This window comes from Macaca thibetana, chromosome 15 (genome assembly GCF_024542745.1).
Source record: "Macaca thibetana thibetana isolate TM-01 chromosome 15, ASM2454274v1, whole genome shotgun sequence".
NCBI classification, from domain to species: Eukaryota; Metazoa; Chordata; class Mammalia; order Primates; family Cercopithecidae; genus Macaca; species Macaca thibetana.
The window spans coordinates 18,187,439-18,211,777 of record NC_065592.1 but is presented as its reverse complement, the minus strand read 5'-3'; the positions used below and the strand labels follow the sequence as shown (position 1 = coordinate 18,211,777).

The 24,339-nt window shown below is 44.8% G+C and overlaps 1 protein-coding gene and 1 pseudogene across 1 annotated transcript in view; both read right to left on the bottom strand.

Annotated features, from left to right (window-relative positions):
• The window catches only part of STOM (stomatin), a 296,176-nt gene that overhangs the window by 184,288 nt on the left and 87,549 nt on the right, over positions 1–24,339 (bottom strand). The gene's annotated exons all lie outside the window — the stretch shown is intronic.
• Positions 7,875–8,580, bottom strand: LOC126937959 (putative high mobility group protein B1-like 1; annotated as a pseudogene).

Sequence of the window (24,339 nt, the reverse complement as noted above, 5' to 3'; positions counted from 1 at the left end):
CCTGCCTGGGTAGGGGGAAGGGGCAGTGAGTGGGCACCGCAAACCCTCAGGGCACCAGTGGCTGAGCTCAGCACTGAGATATGAAATTATTGGCTGAGCCCCTACACTTGGAAGGGTCACAGTGGCCTGAACGAGAAACCGGGTGATATGAGGCAGCCACAGTGGATAGGTACAGGAGACTGTCACCCAAGCAGTGCCACACAGCAGCTAGCAGCATGGCATTGGCGGCAGGGACAACATAAACAGCAGCTTCCCTCTGTGATGCCTGTATCTATCCCCAGCGTCCCTGACGACACAGCACTTCCTGGTGCAGCTGGTTTTAATTTAACTTGAAGAATGGAGATGAAGCATCATTTGCTGATGAGTGAGTGGAAGAGTTTGTATTTGTCAGCAGAACTTAGAAGAGAGGCCTATGGGCCCCTGGTGAACACCTGGGGGATCAGGGGCAGGTTACATTCCCCAAGTCGAACCAGGCACCCTCTGCCCTGTCCACTTCTGCTGGCTCTCAGCATCTCAGGCCTCTTAGGAAATTCAGAGACCCGACTCTCCAGGAACAAATCAGACCTAGACAAGCAGGAGGCCTCAGGGCAAGGTTCAGCCCCCAAAACACATGTCCAGCCCTAGAGCATGGCTGATGGAGGAGGAGGGAAGGAGAGGCCAAGCAAGAGCAGGAGGAAATGAGCTGCAGAGGTCTGCAAAGGCTCAAAATGACTTTAGCACTGCCAAGACAACTAGAGGTTCAAATGTCCACAAATTATGTTTATCTTGCAAAACACCCATTTCTTCCCACATTGATGATGAGGAACAGCAAGCCATGATGTTAGGGGAGCCAACTGGAGTTCTGTACAGAGAAGGCCGGGCCCCGGTTGGCCAACGCCTATAATTCCAGCACTTTGGGAGGCCGAGGCAGGTGGATCACTTGAGGTCAGGAGTTTGAGACCAGCCTGACCAACATGGTGAAATATAAAATTTTTAGTCTGTACTAAAAATACAAAAATTAGTGGGGCATTGTGGTGCACACCTGTAATCCCAGCTACTCGGGAGGCTGATGCAAGAGAATCACTTGAACCCGGGAGGCAGAGGTTGCAGTGAGCCAAGATTGCACCGTTGCATTCCACCCTGGGCGACAGAGTGAGACTTCATCTAAAAATGAAAAAAAAAAAAAAAGCTCTGTACAGAGAAGCTAGAGACTTCTTGTCTCTGAGCCTCAGTTTTCCCATCCATAAAATGAGGATTATAATATTTGCCAGATAGAGTTATTGTGGGGAATTAAAATAAATGGAATATACAAGCAATTTAACATCATCTTTTAAAAAATATTAATAACTGTTATTATATTTTAGAGACAGGGTCTCCCGGTCTCAAGTGATCCTCCCGCCTAAGTGGTGGGATTACAGACATGAGCCACCACACCCGGCTTTCCCCGGGTTTGTGATCCAAAGCAGGTTGTTATCTGTGTTCAATGTAAGGTTGAAATCTACAGTGGGAATACAAAGACAGGAAGTGTCATTCTAAGAAGGGTTCTTGGATGGGGGCAAGATTTGAGCTAAAATTTTCCAAGGAAAAGCAGGATATCAGCAGGAGGAAAGTGGGGCAGAGGGGACGCCTTGCTAGGCAGCAGCTACAGTTGGAACAAAGTCGGGGAAGTGGAGACACAGCAGGCATACTGAAGAGTCTCAGGAAGATGCAGGCTGCCACTGAGGCCTCCATGGCAGAGAAGTGAGCAGGGGCTTCCCAACTGGAGCTGTTACTTTACAAAAAGGAGCTGTCATTTTTCTTTTCTTTCCTTTTTTTTTTTTTTTTTTTTTGGCGGGGGATGGGGACCGAGTCTTACTCTGTCACACAGGCTGGAGTGCAATGGTGTGGTCTCGGCTCACTGCAACCTCCTCCTCCCGGGTTCAAGCGATTCTCTGACCTCAGCCTCCCAAGTAGCTAGGACTACAGAGACATGCCACCACACCCGGCTAATTTTTGTATTTTTAGTGGAGATGGGTTTCACTATGTTGACCAGGCTGGTCTCGAACTCTTGACCGTGTGATCCTCCTGCCTTGGCCTCCCAAAGTGTGGGATTACAGGCGTGAGCCACTGTGCCCGGCTGTGGAGCAGTCATTTTTCTTCCAGGTCCCTTCACAAATCCATCAGACTGCAGTGCCATGTGGGCAAGGACTGGCTGGGTATCCTCTGCTGTTGCAGCCCCAGTGCCTAGCACAGTGCCTGGACCACGGTAGGCACCGAGCATTTGCCGGATGAATGGAAATGGGAGGGTATGTATTCTCGTCCATCTCTTATTTTTGACAGACTTCCTCCTCTGTGACCATACAACCTCGTCTCTCCCTGCAAAGAAAGCAGCCTGAAACTGGAGAGGGGGTGGGAATTAGGGAAGGGTTAGGATGGAAACCAGCCCCACTGAGAAGCATTTATCTCAAGATACTGAAGCCACAACCGTCTCCCTTTCCGCACACCTGTTCACTAGGGTGCATTGGGAGCCAATTCTCCAATGGTTTTTCAAGTCTTACAAGCAGAGCCACTGACTGCCTTTTGTTCTGGACTACCTTTTCTACAAGCAGCCTTGGAAGGCAGAGCCTGTGGCTCTCTGAATTAAAGGGCAAGCATGCTTACTGCCCTTATAAAAGATTATAAAAGATTTAGGTTCTTCAAATCAGTGTCAGTCTCTTGTAATGCAACTCACCATGGGTGAACTCATACAGCTGAACTCATCTGTGCCACCCATGTCGAGTTGCCAGTTAAAATACAAGACACCCCCTTCAATTTGAATTTCAGATAAATAAAGAATACTTTTTTTAGGAATACTTTTTTAGTATATGCACACCCCATGCAGTATTTGGGACATACTAAAAATGTATTCATTGTTAATCTAAAATTCAAATCCAACTGGGTGCTCTATATTTTTGTTTTCTAAATCTGGCAACCCTACCCCTGTGGGACTTGGGGGTAAGAGGAACTAATGCAAATATGTTGATATTTATGCTGCTTCTCATGCTGTGAGGAATAAAATTTTTTGTCTCTGACCCAGGAATCTTGTGTGTTCTGTTAGCACTTCAGTTAGCTACCATGTAGGGTAAAATCTTATGCTCTCCACAGTTCTTAATACATATCCCCAACTTAAGCTTGGAGCGTAGCAAAGAGTTGGCTGTGAAATATATTTGTGGGATGAATGGTTGTCAATCCATAGGAATTGCTGCCAAGTACACAGAATTCCTCAGAGTTCCTCAGAGATTGAGAATTTGTTACTGGTGCTTTGTGCGCAACTTTACATCTCACTAACGCAATGTTGTTACCATGGTTACTATAACTACATTGTACTTCATGGCTCCCAAAGAGCATTCCATGCATTTCCTCATTCAATTTCCCAATGACTTGCTGAAATATGTGTGATTATTCTTACTTTAGGAATTAGAAATTGAAGTTCAGGGTCAAGTGATTCTTCTTCTTCTTTTTTTTTTTTTTTAAACGGAGTCTCGCTCTATTGCCCAGGCTGGAGTGCAATGATGCAGTCTCAGCTCACTGCAACCTCCACCTCCCAAGTTCAAGCGATTTTCCTGCCTCAGCCTTCTGAGTAGCTGGGAATACAGGCATGTACCACCATGCCTTGCTAATATTTGTATTTTTTTAGTAGAGATGGGGTTTCTCCATGTTGGTCAGGCTGGTCTCAAACTCCCAACCTCAGGTGATCTGCCCACCTTGGCCTCCCAAAGTGCTGGGAATACAGGCGTGAGCCACAGCACCTGGACTTTATTTTTTTGTGAGGAGGAGTTTTGCTGTTGTCACCCAGGCTGGAGTGCAGTGGTGTCATCTCGGCTCACTCAACCTCTGCCTCCCGGATTCAAACAATTCTCCTGCCTCAGCATCCCAAGTAGCCAGTATTAGAGGTGCCTGCCACCATGCCCAGCTAATTTTTGTATTTTTAGGAAAGACAGGGCTTCACCATGATGGCCAGGCTGGTCTCCAACTACCAACCTCAGGTGATCTGCATGCCTCGGCCTCCCAAAGTGCTAGGATTACAGGCATGAGCCACCGCTTGTGGCCAAGTTGTTCCTTACTTTCAGATGCTACGACATCTTCTAATTTCATCTATATTTTCCCTGTTCCAATCCTGGAATCAGCCATTTTTTCGAGAAAATGGAGGAGAAATTCTATGGAGTCCTTATTTATTTTATTAGGGAATGGTATTTGAAAGTGAAATCTGGGTGCAGAATGTCCTCATTGTGGTTGGGGTGTCATGGATTCTAGTCCCTCTCCACAGACAGAGCTAGGGACTGTGTTTACGTATACTCACGTGCCTATTGTGATGGTTACTTCCATGTGTTAACTTGACAGGGCCAGAGATGTGTGGTTATACATTATTCTGTATGTTTCTATGTGGGTTTTTTTGGATGAGATTAACATTTAAATTAAGCCAAGTACAGTGGCTCATGCCACCGGGCAGATCACCTGAAGTCAGGAGTTTGAGACCAGCCTGGTCAACATGGTGAAACCCCATCTCTACTAAAAAATACAAAAATTAGCTAGGCATGGTGGTGCCTGCCTATAGTCCCAGCTACCCGGGAGGCTGAGGCAGGAGAGTCGCTTGAACCCAAGAGGTGGAGATTGCAGCAAGCCAAGATCATGTCACTGTACTACAGCATGGGTGACAGAGTAAGACTCCATCTCAAAAAAAAAAAAAAATTTAAATTAGTGGGCTTGAGTAAAGCAGATTGGCCTCCATCATGCGAGTGGTCCTCGCCCATCGTTGAAGGCCTGAACAGAGAAAAATGGCCCACGAACAGGAGGGAATTCTGCAACAGATGCCTTTGTATGTGAATTAACTGCAGCATCGGGCCCTTGGTCTTAGCCTACCAGTCTACTCTCAGATTTTAGACTTGCCAGCCTCCGTAATCGCATGAGCCAATTCCTTAAAATAAATATATTTCCCTCTATATGCACATCCTACTGTTTCTTTTCCTGTGGAGAACTCTGGCTAATGCACACACACACATTTCTCTCTCTCTCTCTCTCTGTTTTTTTGTATAGGCATATGTATATTGATATGGTTTGGATCTGTGTCCCCACTTGTATTAGTCTGTTTTCACGCTGCTGGTGAGACATACCACAGACTGGGCAATTTACAAAAGAAGGAGGAGGTCTAATTGGACTTACAGTTCCACGTGGCTGGGGAAGGTCTTACAATCATGGCGGGATTGTTTACATGGCAGTGGCAAGAGAGAATGAGGAAGACGCAAAAGCCAAACCTCTGATACATTAGAAGATGTTGTAGCATCAGAAAGTAAGAAACAACTTGGCCAGATCTTGTAAGACTTATTCACTACCATGAGAACAGTATGGGGGAAGCCGCCCCTATGAATCAAATTATCTCCCACCAGGTTCCTTCCACAACACGTTGGAATTATGGGAGTACAATTCAAGATGAGATTTGGGTGGGGACACAGAGCCAAACCATATCATTCTGCTCCTGGCCCCTCCAAATCTCATGTCCTCACATTTCAAAACCAATCATGCCTTCCCAACAGTCCCCCCAAAATCTTAACTGATTTCAGCATTAACCCAAAAATCCACAGTCCAAAGTCTCATCTGAGACAAAGCAAGTCCCTTGCACATATGAGCCTGTAAAATCAAAAGCAAGCTAGTTACTTCCTAGATGCAATGGGGGTACAGGTACTGGGTAAATATAGCTCTTCCAAAGGGGAGAAATTAGCCAAGACAAAGTGGTTGCAGGGCCCATGCAAGTCCAAAATCCAGTGGGGCAGTCATATTTTAAAGCTCTACCACTTCGGCCGTATGATTCCACAGATCCAATGGTTCTTGAGGTGTCAGTGGCAAGAAGGATGCTGTTTGGAGCCTTTGGCCAACCTCTATTGGTGAATCGCAGCACAGGCCCTTAGGATTTTGGAGCAAGGCCTTGCCATCTTCTTTTGAGAGACAGCTCTTGTCCAGCAGTTGGACTTTGTAGAAGCTGGATACTTGATCATGGGCCACCAAGTTATCATGTGACTCGGTGGGCATTATCTGACCTGGTGGCAGTTGACTACATTGGTCCTCTCCCATCATGGAAGGGGCAGCATTCTGTCCTTACTGGACCAGACACTCTGGATATGGATTTGAACTTATGGAATGCCTTATCCATCATCAATCATAATATTCCACATAGCATTGCTTCTTTTTTTGAGACAGGGTCTCAGTCTGTTGCTCAGCTGGAGTGCAATGGCATGATCATGGCTTACTACAGCCTTGAACTCTTGGTCCCAAACAATCCTCCTGTCTCAGCTTCCTAAAGAGTTGAGATTACAGGCATGACCCACCATATCCAGCCTGTTTCTGATGAGGGAACACAATTCACAGCCAGAAAAGTGCAGCAATGAGCCCATATTAATGAAATCCACTGGTCTTACCATGTTCCCCATCATCCTGAAGCATCTGGCTTGACAGAATGGTGGAATGGTTTTTTGTAGACTCAGTTACAGTGCCAGCTAGGTGACAGTACTTAATAGGGCTGGGGCAAGGTTCTCTAGAAGGCTGCATAAGCACTGAATCAGCATCTGATATTTATTCAGTATTGTTTTCCCCAAGCTAGTGTTATAGTCTCGTCAATGCACCACAACGTGGCAGTCTCTCATTGTTTAAGGTATCATCTGGAGTTCTTTTTCTCATGACCATGAAAATTAAGGTGTGTGTACACCAAGGGTGAGGTTAGAATGAAAGTTCAATAAGCAAAAGAAGAAAACTCTCCGCTGTGGAGACAGGGCCCAAAAGAGGGTTGCCATTTTTACAGCTGAATGCAAAGGCTTCTACAGGAAACTGATGAGGGCTGGGTGTCTCATTTGCATAAGGTGTGAATTTCTAGTAGCTCTACCCCATGCTCCTAATGTGCATGCGTGCCTTTAGCTTGAGTTACTCCGTATTGCTTTGTTTCCCTTACTGCACATATGTCAGGAGACGGAATTTTCCATTGCAAGCATGTCTAGGCAAGTTACCTGTGTAGGCTTTCTTATCTGTGCATCTGTGGGCATGCCTTAGGCAAGGCCCCATGCAAGTTCCCTTATCTGTGCCTGCAGCTTGATTTTTCTTTTCTTTTTTTATATAAAAAAATGTATTTACTTAGAAGCATTCAGAATGTCAACAAACAGCTGCAACTTTTTTTTTTTTTTTTTGTAATTACAGAGTGGTATTCAGTTAACTGAACAATTATTTTGTATAAGCTGCATCAGAGACAACTGAAGATGAAAAATCTACCATCCCCATATGTAACTAATTTGTGCTGTACACCAACAAGAACCTGTTTTAAATTTCCATGCCAATTTACAACCCCCATAATGTACCAGGCAAAGTTAGTGGCTATTGAAAATACCACCAGGACAAGGCTATCTAAAGACACATTTGGTAGGGTGGTTTTGTTTTGTTTTTTTTTTTTTTTTTTGAGACGGAGTCTTGCTTTGTCACCCAGGCTGGGGTGCAGTGACGCAATCTCGGCTCACTGCAACCTCCAGCTCCCGGATTCATGCTGTTCTCCTGCCTCAGTCTCCCGAGTAGCCAGGACTACAGGCACCCGTCACCACACCCGGCTACTTTTTTGTATTTTTTTTTTTAGTAGAGACGGAGTTTCACCGTGTTAGCCAGGATGGTCTCGATCTCCTGACCTCGTGATCCACCCACCTCAGCCTCCCAAAGTGCTGGGATTACAGGTGTGAGCCACAGCCCCCTGCCGGTAGTGTGTTAACTATACAAAAAAAGACACTACACAGTTTAAAAACAAATCTTACAAAGCCTTACATTTCCATTTTTTTCTTTAAAAGGAGTGAGTTGCATACAGGGGGGTTAAATGCCTTATAGACAAGAAAAGAAACTGCGCTAGAATCAACTTATTCATCATCATCTTCTTCATCTTCCTCCTCCTCCTCCTCTTCATCTTCCTCATCTTCCTCCTCTTCCTTCTTTTTCTTGCTTTTTTTCAGCCTTGACAACTCCCTTTTTTGCTGCATCAGGCTTTCCTTTAGCTTGATATGCAGCAATATCCTTTTCGTATTTTTCCTTCAGCTTTTCAGAAGGCTGCTTTGCCATCTGCAGCAGTGTCATTCCACATCTCTCCCAGTTTCTTTGCAACATCACCAATGGACAGGCCAGGATGTTCTCCTCTGATTTTTGGGTGATACTCAGAGCAGAACAGGAAAAAGGTTGAAGGAGGCCTCTTGGGTGCATTGCAATCCTTGAACTTCTTTTTTGTCTCCCCTTTAGGAGGGATGTAGGTTTTCATTTCTCTTTCATAATGGGCATTGTCCGCCTTTGCTGTATCTTCAAATTTTCCCTTCCCTTTAGCAGACATGGTCTTCCACCTCTCTGAGCACTTCTTAGAAAACTCTGAGAAATTGACTGAAGCATCTGTGTGCTTCTTCTTATGCTTCTCCAGACAAGCTTGCACAAAAAATGCATATGATGACATTTTGCCTCTCGGTTTCTTAGGATCTCCTTTGCCCATGTTTAGTTATTTCTCCTCAGCAAGGCAGAGAGTCGCCCAGTGCCCATCCGGCTCTCACTTGCCCCGGTGCTGTCTCTGTGAAGCTCAATGTACTGCAATGACTGTGCAGCTTGGTTTTTCAGGCTGTTCTTTTGTTTGAAAGAATGTAATCGAGAATCCACCCTAACTGCCTGCCTCACCAGTTTCTTCCTTTCTCCTCTCTCATTCCCCCTCCTCAAGGGTGAAGGCCGTAACTGCTGTTAGGGAGGTGGGGAGATGATCCTTCTGGCTACTTTCTACTGGAGAGGGGGTTGTGTGGGGAACAGCTGGTAGGGTTCCTACTGAGGTCAGTATAAGAGTCCTTGGAAGAAAGGTGCATCCATGTGTGATTTCATTTGCATCACTATTTGGAGCTCGATAGCCTTTAGGAAAGAAGAAACAATTTGGGTTATTAGAGGACATGTATTAAAACAAAGCAAAGGGGTGGGGGTAAGGACAGCTATCCCAAGGCTGCCAACATGCCCAGATAACTGGTAGCTATATTTATGCCTGCTAAGATTTGGATGCATGGGGTTTGGCTTTGGTTAACTTCTTTGGTTCTATTTTCTAAAACAAAGAAAGCTCTGGGTTATGGGCACCCTATTTACTCACATCACCTGGCAGGATTTGCAGGGTAATTGCTCAGAACTAGAATACTGATCTAGATTTTTACATTACCCATTTCTTTTTCTTTTCTTTTTTTTTTTTTTTTTTTTTTTTTTCCTGAGCTGCAGCTAGAGATTGCTAGTTGGTTTACAGGAATAAGCAGGGTTAGTCTAAAATGTAGGCAAGAACTAAAAACAACCAAGGAGATTAGAATTTAATGACAAGTGTATAAGTTTTGAAATATAATTTGTCTCTCTCTGGTCCTCATTTTTGTTAAAAACAAATCATGATAGGACTGAGTTGTTTGAAAAATAAACTTTAGGGTTTTTGTTTGTTTGTTTGTTTTTGAGATGGAGTCTTGCTCTGTTGCCCAGGCTGGAATGCAGTGGCACAATCTTGGCTCACTGCACCCTCCGCCTCCTGGGTGCAAGCAATTCTCCTGCCTCAGCCTCCCAAGTAGCTGGGATTATAGGTGCATATCATAACGCCTGGCTAATTTTGGTATTTTTAGTAGAGATGGGGTTTCACCATGTTGGTCAGGCTGGTTTTGAACTCCTGACCTCAAGTGATCCGCCTGCCTTAGCCTCCCAAAGTGCTGGGATTACAGGCATGAGTCACCATGCCCAGTCAAACTTTAGTTTTATACTTGGCCTGATTATTTGAATAAAGTGCAACAGGAATAATTAGTTTTATATAGGCTTTTAAAATTGGCTTTGATAGAACTCTGTTCCATAAGAAATCTCAGATAGGAGTTTTTAAAGCCAAGCCCAGCCATGGGTTTGTACCCTCAAATACCTATGAATTGCGTGAATTCCTCTCTTCTTATAGTCCCAAAAATATGGGATTCCTAGACCTGTAAAAAACTGACATTCTCTACTCACTACAGCTTAGGAACCCTGCATGGGGACTGTGTAGACAAGGTATGAGGCCAGTTTTCCCAAGTGGCTTTTATTGGCTCTGTAAGTCAAGCTTGATTCCTTAAAGGGAAGCATACCCTTCCAGTCAAAGCCAGTAAAACAACTAATTTCTCCAATTGTGTCCTGTTGCAAAATGAAATGGATTCTTACTGCACTGATGCAAACAACTATATTGCCATAAGTTAACAGTACTCACAAACAGTTTTCAAATTTTGGAGAAGTCATGCAGAAAGAAACAAACATGCTCCAAGTTTTGTTTACAAGAGTATACCTCACCTAATTGTTAAAGGCTGTATATAGCTTGTTTCCTTGACTCTGAAAAACAAAACAAGGATCAACAACTTTTTTTTGAGACAGAGTCTCACTCTGTCACCCAGGTTGAAGTGCAGTGGCATTATCTCGGCTCACTGCAACCTCCATCTCCCAGGTTCAAGCAATTTTCCTGCCTCAGCCTTCTGAGTAGCTGGGACTACAGGCGCCTGCCACTACCCCTGGCTAATTTTTCTATTTTTAGTAGAGATGGTGTTTCACCATGTTGGCCAGGCTGGTCTCAAACTCCCGACCTCAGGTGATCCACCTGTCTGGCCTCTCAAATTGCTGGGATTATAGGTATGAGTCACTGTGCCTGGCCAAGGATCAGCAATGTTTTAAGCAAAAAGGTTTAAAAAATTAATTACTTCAGTTTTCTATTAGTTCAGTCCATTCTGTTAACTCTTGTTTTGCTTGATGTTTATGAATATTTCAGCTCTTCATGAGCCCTGTATGTTTTTCCTTTGTTCCAATGTCATAATCTCCAAAGTTATTAGAGACTTATATTTAAGAGCACCTGTCAAAGTCCTATAGCTGATTACAAACCATCTTTTGAAGAGGATTAAAACAAGACAACAATTGTCTGGGAATGACAAAATGTCTAGGGTAGTTACAGTCAATAACACAATGGCCAGGCATGGTGGCTCATGCCTGTAATCCCAGCACTTTGGGAAGCCAAGGCGAACGGATCACTTGAGGTTAGGAGTTCAAGACCAATCTGGTGGCTCATGCCTGTAATCCCAGCACTTTGGGAAGCCAAGGCGAACGGATCACTTGAGGTTAGGAGTTCAAGACCAATCTGGCCAACATGTTGAAACCCTGTCTCTACTAAAAATACAAAAATATTAGCCAGGCATGGTGGCACATACCTGTAGTCCCAGCTACTCAGGAGGCTGAGGCATAAGAATTGATTGAACCTGGGAGGTGGAGGTTGCAGTGAATCGAAATCACGCCTCTGCACTCCAGCCTGGGTGACACAGCGAGACTGTCTCAAACAACAACAACAATGACAAGACACAATTGACAAAGAAATTTGGTAATTTCTGTGGTTTACAATAACTTAACATAATAACCTTAATTATGATTGATAGCATATACTCAGACATTAGAATTATAGAAATTCCATAAAATTTTGGAACATATGTTAATATTATTCACTAAAATATAAACTGAAGAAGATTAAACATCATGTTGGCAATCCCACATACCTAAATATCCCAAATAATCCTGTTTACCTCTCTTCTGGATGCTTTAGGGGCCCTCTGTAGCATCTGAAAGCTAGTGGTTAGTGCTAGGGATAGGCCCCCAAATCTGGCCATAAACTAGCCCTAAAACTGGCCATCGACAAAATCTCTGCAGCACTGTGACATGTTCGTGATGGCCATGACACCCACACTGAAGGTTGTGGGTTTACTGGAATGAGGGCAAGAACACCTGACCCACCCAGGGTGGAAAACCACTTAAGGCGTTCCTGAACCACAAACAACAGCATGAGCCATCTGTGCCTTAAGGACATGCTCCTGCTACAGATAACTAGCCAGAGCCCATCCCTTTATTTTGGTCTATCTCTTTGTTTCCCACAAGGAATACTTTTAGTTAATCTATAATCTATAGAAATAATGCTTATCACTGGCTTGCAGTCAATAAATATGTAGGTAAATCTCTGTTTGGGGCTCTGAGTTCTGAAGGCCATGAGTCCTCTGATTTCCTACTCCACATGCTATATTTCTCTGTGTATGTCTTTAATTCCTCTAGTGCCTCTGGGTTAGGGTCTCCCCAACCGAGCTGGTCTTGGCAGGTTAGGAAAGACAATTTTGAATCTGAAGTTTGATTTAGGGAAGCCTGTTAAATGTTAGAGATTTAAAACACTTGATATTATAAAATACAATTCCAGATTAACATAAATTATTTATTTTGTCAAAATGATGACTCAACATTTTAAAACAAGGTGAAAACCTTTACTCATTAAGAGGGAAGACTTAGCTAGCTTTTCAACAGTTTTTCTCCTTTCCCCTTTTTCCTCTCCTTGGCAGTCTCTCTGGAAGGCAAATGAAAATCTTTCATTATTCTTCACTACTACATGAAAATCTTGTACAAGGGAGAGAAAGCCAAATTTTACCCTTAAATTTCTTTCAAAACAATCTTTTATTCCTAGACAAGATTTATATTTCCACTCCTATTTTTATTGTTTAATACAAACATATTTTACTTTTCTTACACACCTTGCATGGAAATCTATTTTCAGTAGTCTCATTTACATGTTATAATGGTAACTCTTAGCAATTTTAACTTTAATGTAAAACCCTGGTAAGTTGTTTTAGTTATATACTAGGAGCAGATAAAGTCTGACTTTTTCCAGCACAGTTAGGGGCATGGTTAATTTCTTATGTCACCAGGCCTTACTAAGTTGTAAAGCAGGCAGTTGACGATCTTGAAACATTTGGCAAACCTAGTATCTAACTTACATGATTTAGAGCACTTATTTACATTTTGACAACACTGCATTTTACCAATTATCTTTAAAACTATTTTTATTTCCTAAAGATTAAAGTCACTTGAACTGAAAGGCATTACAGTGTTTATCTTTCCTTTCTGTGTATCTGTGTTTCCAGCAGAGATTGGTGTGTTAGCTGCTGGACTGAGTGGTGAAGACTTCTCAGCTTCCATAACCATGTGAGCCAATTCCCCTAATAAACCCCCTTTCATCTACCTGTCTCTGTATATCTGTCTAGCTGTCTATCTATCTATCTATCTATCTACCTATCAATCATCTTATCTATCAATCTAATATGATTTGACTGTGTCCCCACCCAAATCTCATCTTGAATTCCTACGTATCATGGGAGGGATCCAGTGGGAGGTAATTGAATCATGGGGACAGGTCTTTCCTGTGCTGCTCTCATGATAGTGAATATATCTCACAAGATCTGATTTTTTTTTTTTCTTTGAGATGGAGTTTTGCTTATTTGCCCAGGCTAGAGTGCAGTGGCATGATCTCGGTTCACTGCCACCTCCGCCTTCCAGTTTCAAGCCATTCTCCTGCCTCAGCTTCCTGAGTAGCTGGGATTACAGGTGCCTGCCACCATGCTTGGCTAATTTTTGCATTTTTAGTAGAGATAGGGTTTCACCCTGTTGGCCGGGCTGGTCTCAAACTCCTGACCTCAGGTGATCTGTCCACCTCGACCTCTCACAGTGCTGGGATTACAGGCATGAGTCACCACACCCAGCCCTAGATCTGATGGCTTTATAAGGTGGGGTTTCCCTGCACAAGCTCTCTCTTTGTCTGCTGTCATCCAACTAAGATGTGATTTGCTCCTCCTTGCCTTCCACCATGAATTGTGAGGCCTCTCCAGCCATGTAGAAAAGTCCAATAAACCTCTTTCTTTTGTAAATTGCCCAGTTTTGGGTATATCTTTAGCAGCAGCATGAAAACGAACTAATAAACTCTACCTATCTATCTATGTATCTATGAATCTATATATCTATCCATCCATCCTATTTGTTCCATCTCTCTGGAAAACTCTGATTAATAAAACAACTAAATGCAATATGGAATCCTGGAGTGGATCTCGGACTACAACAGGGTATTAGTGAAAAAATGTAGATAACTATTCCATTATATCAATGTTCATTTTTTTTTTTTTTTTTTTTTTTGAGATGGAGTTTTGCTCTTGTTGCCCAGGTTGGAGTGCAATGGCATGATCTCAGCTCACTGCAACCTCTGCCTCCTGGGTTCAAGCAATTCACCTGCCTCAGCCTCCTGAGTAACTGGGATTACAGGCATGTGCCACCGTGCTCAGCTAATTTTTGTATTTTTAGTAGAGACGGGGTTTCCCCATAATGGTCAGGCTGGTCTGGAAATCCCCACCTCAGATGATCTGCCCGCCTCAGCCTCTCAAAGTGCTGGGATTACAGGTGTGAGCCACCTTGTCCAGCCCGTTTTCTGATTTTAATCACTGTGCAACAATTATGTAAGATGTTAACATTAAGGCAAGTTGGTGAAGACAGTACTTTTTGTTTTTTTTTGAGATAGAGTCTTGCTGTATTGCCCAGGCTGGAGTGCAGCGGCACAATCTTGGCTCACGGTAAACTCCGCCTCCTTGGTTCAAGTGATTCTTCTGCCTCAGCCTCCTGAGTAGCTGGGACTACAGGTGCACACCACCATGCCAGGCTAATTTTTGTGTTTTTAGTAGAGATGGGGTGTCACCATATTTGCCAGGCTGGTCTTGAACTTCTGACTTGATGATCCACCCGCCTTGGCCTCCCAAAGTGCTGGGATTACAGGCATGAGCCACTGCACCTGGCTGAGTGTACATTTTTTGTAAATTTTCTGTAGGTAATTTACAAAAGAATATTTCAGAAGAAAACCTGTTTATTTTTTTATTTAAAACATATTTAAAATTTTTTTTATTTCCATAGGTTTTTGGGGAACAGGTGATATTTGGTTACACAATAAATTCTTTAGTGGTGATTCGTGAGATTTTGGTGCACCCATCACCCAAGCAGTATACACTGTATACACCCAAGCAGTACATACAATTTGTAGTCTTTTATCTGTCACCCCCTTCCCACCCTTTCCCCTTGAGTCCCCAAGGTCTATTGTGTCATTCTTAAACCTTTGTATCCTCATAGTTTAGCTTTCACTTATGAGTGAGAATTTTTTTTTTTTTTTTTTTTTTTTGAGATGGAGTGTCTCTCTGTCACCCAGGCTGGAATGCGGTGGCGCGATCTCTGCTCACTGTAACCTCTGCCACCTGGGTTTAAGTGATTCTACTGCCACAGCCATCCGAGCAGCTTGGATTACAGGCGCCCATCACCACACCCGGCTAATTTTTGTATTTTTAGTAGAGACGGGGTTCACCACGTTGGCCAGGCTGGTCTTGAACTCCTCATCTCAAGTGATTTGCCCACCTTGGCCTCCCAAAATGCTGGGATTACAGGCGTGGGCCACCGCACCTGGCTGAGTAAAACTTTTTTTTTAATCACTTGAGGTCAGGAGTTCCAGACCAGCCTGGCCAACATGGTGAAACCCTGTCTCTACTAAAAATACAAAAATTAGCCAGGTGTTATAGCAGGTGCCTGTCATCCCAGCTATTCAGGAGGCTGAGGCATGAAAATTGCTTGAACCCCAAGGCAGAGGATGCAGTGAACCGAAATCACGCCACTGAATTCCAGCCTGGGTGACAGAGTAAGGCTCTCTAAAAAAAAAAAAAAAAAAAAAAAAAGAAAAAAAAAAGAAAAAAAAAATCACAGCTCACTGAAGCCCTGACCTTCCAGGCTCAAGCAATTCTCCTGTCTCAGCCTCCTGAGTATCTGGGACTACAGGCGTGCATCACCATGCCCGGCTAATTGTTTTTTATTATTTGTAGAGACGAGGTCTCATTATGTGGCCCAGGCTGATCTTGAACTCCTGGGCTCAAGCAATCCTGCCTTCTCAGCCTTCCAAAATGCTGGGATTACAGATATGAGCCACCGTGTCTGGCTGAAAAGTGTTTTAGGGAGAGAGAAATGTATATGAATGTTCTTTGCAGTGTCATTTGCAACAGTGAAAAACTGAAAACAAGAAAAGTAGTCAGTAGTAAGCAACAGGTTGAACAAATTGTAATCCTTTCATAGGATGGAATGCAATGACACTATTTAAAAGAATGAGAAAGACCTGAATGTAGGAATATAAAAAGTTCTCTAAGATTTATTACTAGCAGGCAACATCAATATGCAGAAAGGTAAGTATAGTTTGGACCCATTTCAAGCAAAAGTTTTAAAATGTATATACAGAATTTAAATATATATATACATGCTGATATGTGCATAAAGCTTTTCTTTTTTCTGGGAAGAATCACAAGAAATTATCAACAGTGGGGAAAAGATTGTTGCGGGGAGAGACACTTTTCATTATGTAACTGTACTGTCTGCAGTTTCCAGTTTTATTTATGTATTTATTTTGTTTTTTCTTTTCTTGAGACAGCGTCTCACTCTGTCATCCAGATTGGAGGGCAGTGACAGAGTCATTGCTCACTGCAGCCTCCACCTCCCAGGCTCAAGCGATCCTTCTACCTCAGCCTCCTGACTAGTTGGGACTACAGGCACGTCCTACCATGCCCAGATACTTTTTGTATTCTTTCGGTAGAGATGAGAGGCTCACTTTGTTGCCCAGGCTGGTCTTGAACTCCTGAGCTCAAGTGATCCTTTTGCCTTGGCCTCCTGAAGTGTTAGGATTACGGGTGTGAGCCAGTGTACCCGGCTGGTTTTTTCTTTCAACGCTTTAAATATTTCACTCTAGTCTGACGTAATGCTTATTCTTGTTCCTCTACAGGTAAGGGGTTCTTGTTTGTTTTTATCTCCTGCTTCTTTCAAGGGTTTCTTTATCTTTGGTTTTCTGCAGTTTGAATATGATATGCCCGGGCGTAGATTTTGTTGGAATTTGTCCTGCTTGGTATTCTCTAAGCTACTTGGATGTATGGCTTTGGTGTCTGTCATTAATTTTGGGCAATTCTTAACCATTATTACTTCAAAAATTTCTTCTCCTCTTTTCTCTCTTTTTTCTCCTTCTCATATTGCCATTACACATAACCCACAGTTTTGTGTATTCTGTTCCTTTTATTTTATTTTAAAAATAAAAATAGAGATGAGGTCTTGCCATGCTGCCCAGGCTGATCTCGAACTCCCGGCCTCAAGCAATCCACCCATCTCAGCCTTCCAAAGTGCTGGGATTATAAGTGTGAGTCACGGCACCCAGCTGTTTTTTTTTTTTTTTTTTTTTTTTTTTTTAATTTTCCCCATGATTTTTTTCTCCTTGCATTTTAGTTTGGGATGTTTCTATTGCCCTATCATCCGCCATGTCCAGTTTGCTGATGAGCCGATTAAACGCATTTGTCATTTCTGTCACAGTGGTTTTTATTCCCAGCATTTTTTCTTGATTCTTTCTCAGAGTTTCCATCTCTCTGTTTACCCGTCTGTTCCTGCATGTTGTCTACTCTTTCCATTACACCCTTTACATTGTTAAAGAAAAAGTTCATCCATACCCTTGTTAAAAATGGTAAGGCAAAGCTGGGTGCGGTGGCTCACGCCTGTAATCCCAGCACTTTGGGAGGCCATGGCAGGTGGATTACAAGGGCAGGAGTTTGAGACAAGCCTGACCAACACGGTGAAACCCCGTCTCTACTGAAAGTACAAAAAAAAATTAGCCAGGCATGGTGATGTGAGCCTATAATCCCAGCTACCCAGGAGGCTGAGGCAGGAGAATAGCTTGAACCTGGGAGGTGGAGGTTGCAGTGAGCTGAGACTGTGTCACTCCTCTCCAGCCTGAGCAAGAAAGCAAGACTCTGTCTCAGGAAAAAAAAAAAAAAAAAAAAAAAAAAAAAGATAAGAGGTTTCTGCATGAACTGACTTGATATGACTCGCTTTTTTTTTTTTTTTTTTTTTTTTTTTTAAAGGGTCTCACTTTGTCACCCAGGCTGGAGGGCAGTGGCTCACTGCAGCCTCGACCTCCCAGGTTCAAGCAATCCTCCTGCCTTAGTCCCACAAGTAGCTGGGACTACAGGCATTAGTTGTCTTTGTAGATTATCTTTTCTTATTAAGAATGATATTGAGATTTTGCTTTTTTTCTGGACTGATCCAAACAGAATGCCAAAGTTCAATCTCCATCCTTGTAAATCTGAAGGAGACTTGGGCCATGAACTCCTGGTCTCTCTGGGAAGGGATGTCTGCAGGCCCCCACTCTGGTGGGCACCCCGCTGAAGGGCTGCTCATACCAGGTTGGATGCACCACCTGCAGCTTTCAACTGAAAAGAAACACTCTTTGCTCCGGTTTTTGTCTGGCTGAGCTTTGGAAAGGCGGGCCCCTCTCAGCGAGCTGGGAGGCCGCGGCTGCTGAAGATGACCTACGGGGCTTATCAGCACTTGTCTTTCATGAAAGCCCTGAGAGGCCAGCTTTGTGTCTGGGACCCTGGCCGCTCAGGAGGGCAGCTCCACTTTTGTTCCTTGTTCTTCTCCAGCTGTTGGGAACTTTGCTGACAGCAGAAATCGACTCCATGGATTCACAGCACAGAGATGTATTTTCCTCCTAAAACATTTATTTTTTTCTGATTTAAGAGTTAATGCCCATTTTCTTTTCTAGCTTTTTATTTGGAAATAATGTGAAGCTTCTAAGAACACTGTAAATGCTCCTTTACCTCTAGATGCCTCAGTCTGTATTTCCCCCAAAAAATAAGCACAGGCTAGTGACTAGATCAGGAAATTAACGTCAATACAGTTCTGTTAGCTTCCACAGGCCCTCATCATACTTTTCCCAGGCCCAGGAATGGGCCTTTTCTGAATCACACCTTGGGTTAATTATAATTATTGCTTCTCTTTAGTCTCCTCTAATCTGGACCACCACACCTGGCTATTTTTTGTTGTTCGTTTGTTTTGTTTTTTGTTTTTGTTTCTGAGATTGAGTTTCATTCTTGTCACCCAGGCTGGAGTATAATGGCACAGTCTTGGCTCACTGCAACTTCTGCCTCCCAGGTTCAAGCAATTCTCCTGCCTCAGCCTCCCAAGTAGCTGGGATTACAAGCACTCACCACCATGCCTGGCTAATTTTTTTTTTTTTTTGTATGTTTAGTAGAGATGGGGTTTCACCATGTTGGCCAGGCTGGTCTTGAACTACTGACCTCAGGTGATTCTGCCTGCCTCAGCCTCCCAAAGGGCTGGGATTACAGGAGTGAACCACTGCGCCTTGGCTGACGCTCAGCTAATTTTTGTATTTTTTGTAGAGACAAGGTTTCACCATGTTGCCCAGGCTGGTCTTGAACTCCTGAACTCAAGCGATCCACCTGCCTTGGCCTCCCAAAGTGCTGGGTTTATAGGAGTGAGCCACTGCACCCAGGCTTTGATAGGACTCTTGATAAAGCCTGACCAGGGTAGTCAGATGCCAAGAGGAGGGATTTTCAATAAACTGACCTAGCAGGATTCCTGCTCCAATTGGATTCTGCAAGGACAGAAAGGGAAACCCAAGAAAGGCCTAGTCAAGCAGAGAACTCAGAGAAGCTTGACTAACATTTCGGTCAAAGGAGTGAGTCTTTGCCAATATAATCAGAGTTATTTCAAAATTTTTATCTGATAATTCCTTATTCTGTTTTATATCTGAGTCTGGTTCTGATGCCTGGTTTGCCTTTTCATGCTGTGTTTTTTCTTGCCTTTTAGCAGACCTTGTGATTTGTTGTAGAAAGTCAGTCATCAAGTATCTGGTGGTAGGAACCCAGGTAATGGGGCTTTTAGTGTGAGGTTTCATGTTAATCTATCAAGGAGTTGGGCTGTCTTTAATGTTTGTTGCAGCTGTAGGTGCCACAGGCTTCAAATAACTTCCTCTGGTCCCTCCTTGTTTTTGTTTTTCCTGCTGTCTTTGGTTTGCCTAAGAATTCTTTTTAAAAATATTTTTTCATTTAAAAAATTTTTTGGCTGGATACTGTGGCTCACACCTGTAATCCCAGCACTTTGGGAGGCCGAAGTGGGCAGATCACTTGAACCCAGGAGTTTGAGACCAGCCTGACCAACATGGGAAAACCCCATTTCTACTAAAAACACCAAAATTAGCTGGGCGTGGTGGTGGGGGCCTATAATCCCAGCTACTCAGGAGGCAGGAGAATAGCTTGAACCCGGGAGGCAGAGGTTGCAGTGAACTGAGATTGTACCAGTGCACTCCAGCCTGGGCAACAGAGTGAGACTCTGTCTCAAAAAAAAATAATAATAATAAAAGTGAACATTTTTTTTCAAGACAGGATCTTACTCTGTTGTCCAGGATGGAGTACAGTGATGCAATCTCAGCTCACTGCAGCCTCCACCTTCTGGGCTCAAGCCATCTTTCCACCCCAGTCTCCTGAGTAGCTAGGACCACAGGTGTGCACTGGCTAATTTTTTACTATTTTGTAGAGATGGGGTCTTGCTATGTTGTCCAGGCTGGTCTTGAATTCCTGGGCTCAAAAGATCCTCCATCTCAGCCTCCCAAAGTGCTGGTGATGGCAGCAGTGGCCTGTCTAGAGTAACTGCTGTCATGACACTGGCTACAGTGGGTGAGGTGCGGCCAGGGCTGCATACTCCATGGAGCTGGTGGGGGCTGGGAGCAGGCACGAGCCCCACCCTTCCAGATGCAGCTGCAGCTGCCCAAGCCGTGGCTGTGGATCCAGGCATTTCTGTACTCTCAGGGGCCTGGGAAGACACCCCATCCCCCGCAGGCTTGGAAGCTCCTGCTCCCGCTGCTTGGCCTCTCCTTGATCTTGGAGTGAGGTTGGGGCTGAGCCCAGGTGCTCTCACAGCCTGGCCAAGTGTGGGTACGCTTGGCGCAGCACTGACACACAAGCCCCCTGCCGCCTTAGCCCCCTCCAGACTTTGAGCACTGATGAGCAGGGGAGGGGGACCAAGGAGGGACTGAGGGTTCATGCCCTTCCTCGGAGGGGAGGAACTGTGCACCAACTGGTCCATGAGTAGCCATGGGTGGGCCCAGAAAAAGCACCCCAAATTCCCACTCCTTTCCATGAGACTGGCAGCACAGTCCCCAGGCTTCAGGCCCTCCCTGGCTTGAAGGTGGGGCTTCACCAGGGGCCTGTCTCCTCCCACCCAGGAGCCTGTCTGCCTCCTGCTGCCATTCATGGCGCTCAGGCTGTTGGTGCCAAGGGGCCTGTAATCCTAACACTTTGGGAGGCTGAGACGGGCAGGTCACCTGAGGTCAGGAGTTTAAGACCAGACTGGCCAACACTGTGAAACCTGGTCTCTACTAAAAATACAAAAAATTAACCGGGCATGGTGTTGGATGCCTGTAACCCCAGCTACTCAGGAGGCAGAGGGAGGAGAATCGCTTGAACCCGGGAGGTGGAGGTTGCAGTGAGCTGAGATCGCGCCACTGCACTCCAGGCTGGGCAACAAGAGTGAAACTGTCTCAAAAAAAAAATTTTTTTTTAAATTTTCCTTTTCAAAAATGTATAATTTTTATAAAAAGACCAGCGTCTCTGTCACGCAGGTTGGAGTGCAGTAGCATGATCATAGCTTACCACAGCCTTGGGTTTCTGGGCTCAAGAGATATTCCTGCCTCAGGAAAATTTTTTTTTAAATTATTTTTCTTTTCAAGAATTTGTAACTTTTTAAAAAAACCCAAGGTCTCACCCTGTCACCCAGGCTGGAGTGCAGTGGTGTAATCACAGCTCACTGCAGCCTCAAACTCCTGGGCACAAGGAATCCTCCCTCCTCAGCCTCCCAAGCAGCTAGGACTACAGCCACATATCACCACATCCACCATGCCCAACTAAGTTTTTATTTTTTGTAGAGATAGGACCTTGCTATGTTGCCCTGGCTGGTCTCAAATTCCTGGCCTCAAGTGATCCTCCCACCTTGGCCTCCCAGAGTGCTAGGATTACAGGCATGAGCTACCTGCTGGTAGATCACTTTTGGTTGCTGTTATTTGTAAACTGATAGGTTTCTGCCCTGGAGGCATTTACAGTCTGGAGGGGGAGATAGAGGGTAAACCTGTAAGTAAATGCTACAAATTGCAAGGGGTGCTGAGAAGTGCCACAAGAAAGTCTTCAGGGGAACCTTGAGGCAGAGAGAAGGTCTTGGATGGCAACAGTGACTGCTCAGCAAAGGTCTGAAGGAGGCTCAGGCAGAGAGAATGGGTGGAAGGGCAAACATTGAGAAGTCAGGAAGCCCCAGCCTTTCCAACTCCCAGGCCAGAGCATGGTCCTCCGGCCTTTATATTATCCCTCTTCAGTCATTCTCACCCTTAGCTTGATTTGACAACTCTGCTGCGTCCACCTGGGTGGTTGAGTTGGAGCCATTTTCACAGGCAGATGCTCTCCAGGCTGGATGACTGTCTTCCTCTCTTCGAATAAAGTTGCTTGGGCCTAGTTGGTGATTCTAGGAGAAGAAACCTACAAACAGTGTTCTGGTCCCGGGTCCTGCTACCACTAGCCTCAAGAAAGGTATGTGACACACACACAAAAAAATAAAGAGCAAATAATAATTAAAAAACAAAACAAAACAAAAAACGATCAGAGCTGGTGTCCTTTTGCTGCTAGATGTCCTTGTGTGTGTTAATCACTCTCCTTGATCACACACCCTGTGTGATAAGCATTATTATCCCCATTTTACAGACAAGAAAACTGAGGCTCAAAGGGGAGGGTGCTCATTTGCCCAGTACCAGGCAGCTAGAAAGGGTGGGGATTCAGACTTAAGTGTCCTAACTTTAGGTCTGAGCTCCACCCCCCACACTCCCACCAAAGTCATGCTGACCTGGTGTGACAAAGTCATGTGCCCTGTGGCCTCAGCTGCCGGCATCTGTCCCAGATGTACACACAGACACTGTTGGTGATTTCATGGCAGGCCCGTTGGAAATTTGGCTTAGAGCCTCCATTGTCTCAGCATTCTGTAATCTGGTCCTGGGCAGGGGGCTGGGGGCGGAGGCCACTTTTCGTGGGAACTCAGGCAAGGAGGGAGTGTGAACCGTCAGACTGGGACCCAGGCCAGGAGAGTGAGAAGAAAGTTGGGGCCTTTGCCAAGGCTCAGGGCCCTCGAGAGCTTCCAGCTGGATGGGGCCATGTGGGCTGAGCCAGATGTGGGCCGGAAGGGCACAGAGTTGCCGGGATTCACTGACTGAAGGGGAGAGAGACATGAGCAAGCTGACATGCTGGTCCAGAGGGCGGGGCTGCCATCCAGGCACACAGGGGCCTCCCGTCACCCAGGAGATCAGCCCATCCATTTTGACGGAGCAGAGAGGAATCTTAGAGGAGGGACTCCTAGTGTTCTGACACCCAAGAGATGAGCAAAGATGGACTGGGGGAGAAGGGGGAACGGCCTTTCTGGTGGAGGAAACAGCAGGAATGAAGAGCATATCAATGAGGAAATGTCTAACCCATTTGGGGAGCTTTTTTTTTTTTTTTTTTTTTTTTTTTAAATTTTTGAGACAGGGTCTTGTTCTGTCTCCGAGGCTGGAGTGCAGTGGCACAATCTCGGCTTACTGCAGCCTCAACCTCCTGGGCTCAGGTGATCCTCCTACCTCAGTCTCCTGAGTAGCTGTGACTATAGGCTTGTGCCACCATGTCCAGATTTTTTGTTTGTTTGTTTTTAAGATGGAGTCTCAGCCAGGTGTGGTGGCTCACACCTGTAATCCCAGCACTTTGGGAGGCTGAGGCAGGCAGATCACAAGGTCAGGAGTTCAAGACCAGCCTGGCCAACTTGGTGAAACCCCGTCTCTACTAAAGATATAAAAAATTAGCTGGGCGTGGTGTTGCACATCTGTAATCCCAGCTACTTGGGAGGCTGGCGCAGGAGAATCACTTGAACCCAGGAGGCAGAGGTTGCAGTGAACTGAGATCATGCCATTGTACTCCAGCCTGGGCAACAGGGCGAGACCCCCTCAGGGAAAAAAAAAAAAAAATGGAGTCTCACTTTGTCACCCAGGCTACAGTGCAGTGGCACAATCTTGGCTCACTGCAACCTCCACCTCTTGGGTTCAAGCGATTCTGCTGCCTCAGCCACCTGAGTAGCTGGGATTATAGGCTCGCACCACCACACTCAGCTAATTTTTGTATTTTTAGTAGAGACAGGGTTTCACCATGTTAGCCAGGCTGGTCTCGAACTCCTGACCTCAAGTGATCCACCTGCCTAAGCCTCCCAAAGTGCTGAGATTACAGATGTGAGCCACTGTGCCTGGCCTATCTTTTTTTTTTTTGTAGAGACAGGGTCTCACCATGTTGCCCAGTCTGGTCTCTAACTCCTGGGCTCAAGCAATCCTCCTGCCTCAGCCCCCAAAGTGCTGGGATTCAGGTATGAGCTACAGTGCCCAGCCTAGGGAGTTTCATGTAGTCCAGTCTGTCCCAAATTTTACATGTGGAAAACAATGTGGCAAGTAACAAGGTTGGAGATATGGAAAGAGTGCAGGGAATGGGAGACTGTGCTGCCAAATACTGCATGGGATGTACTCATACTAAAAAAAAAAAAAAAAAAAAAAAAAAAAAAGGATTTCATATTTATCTG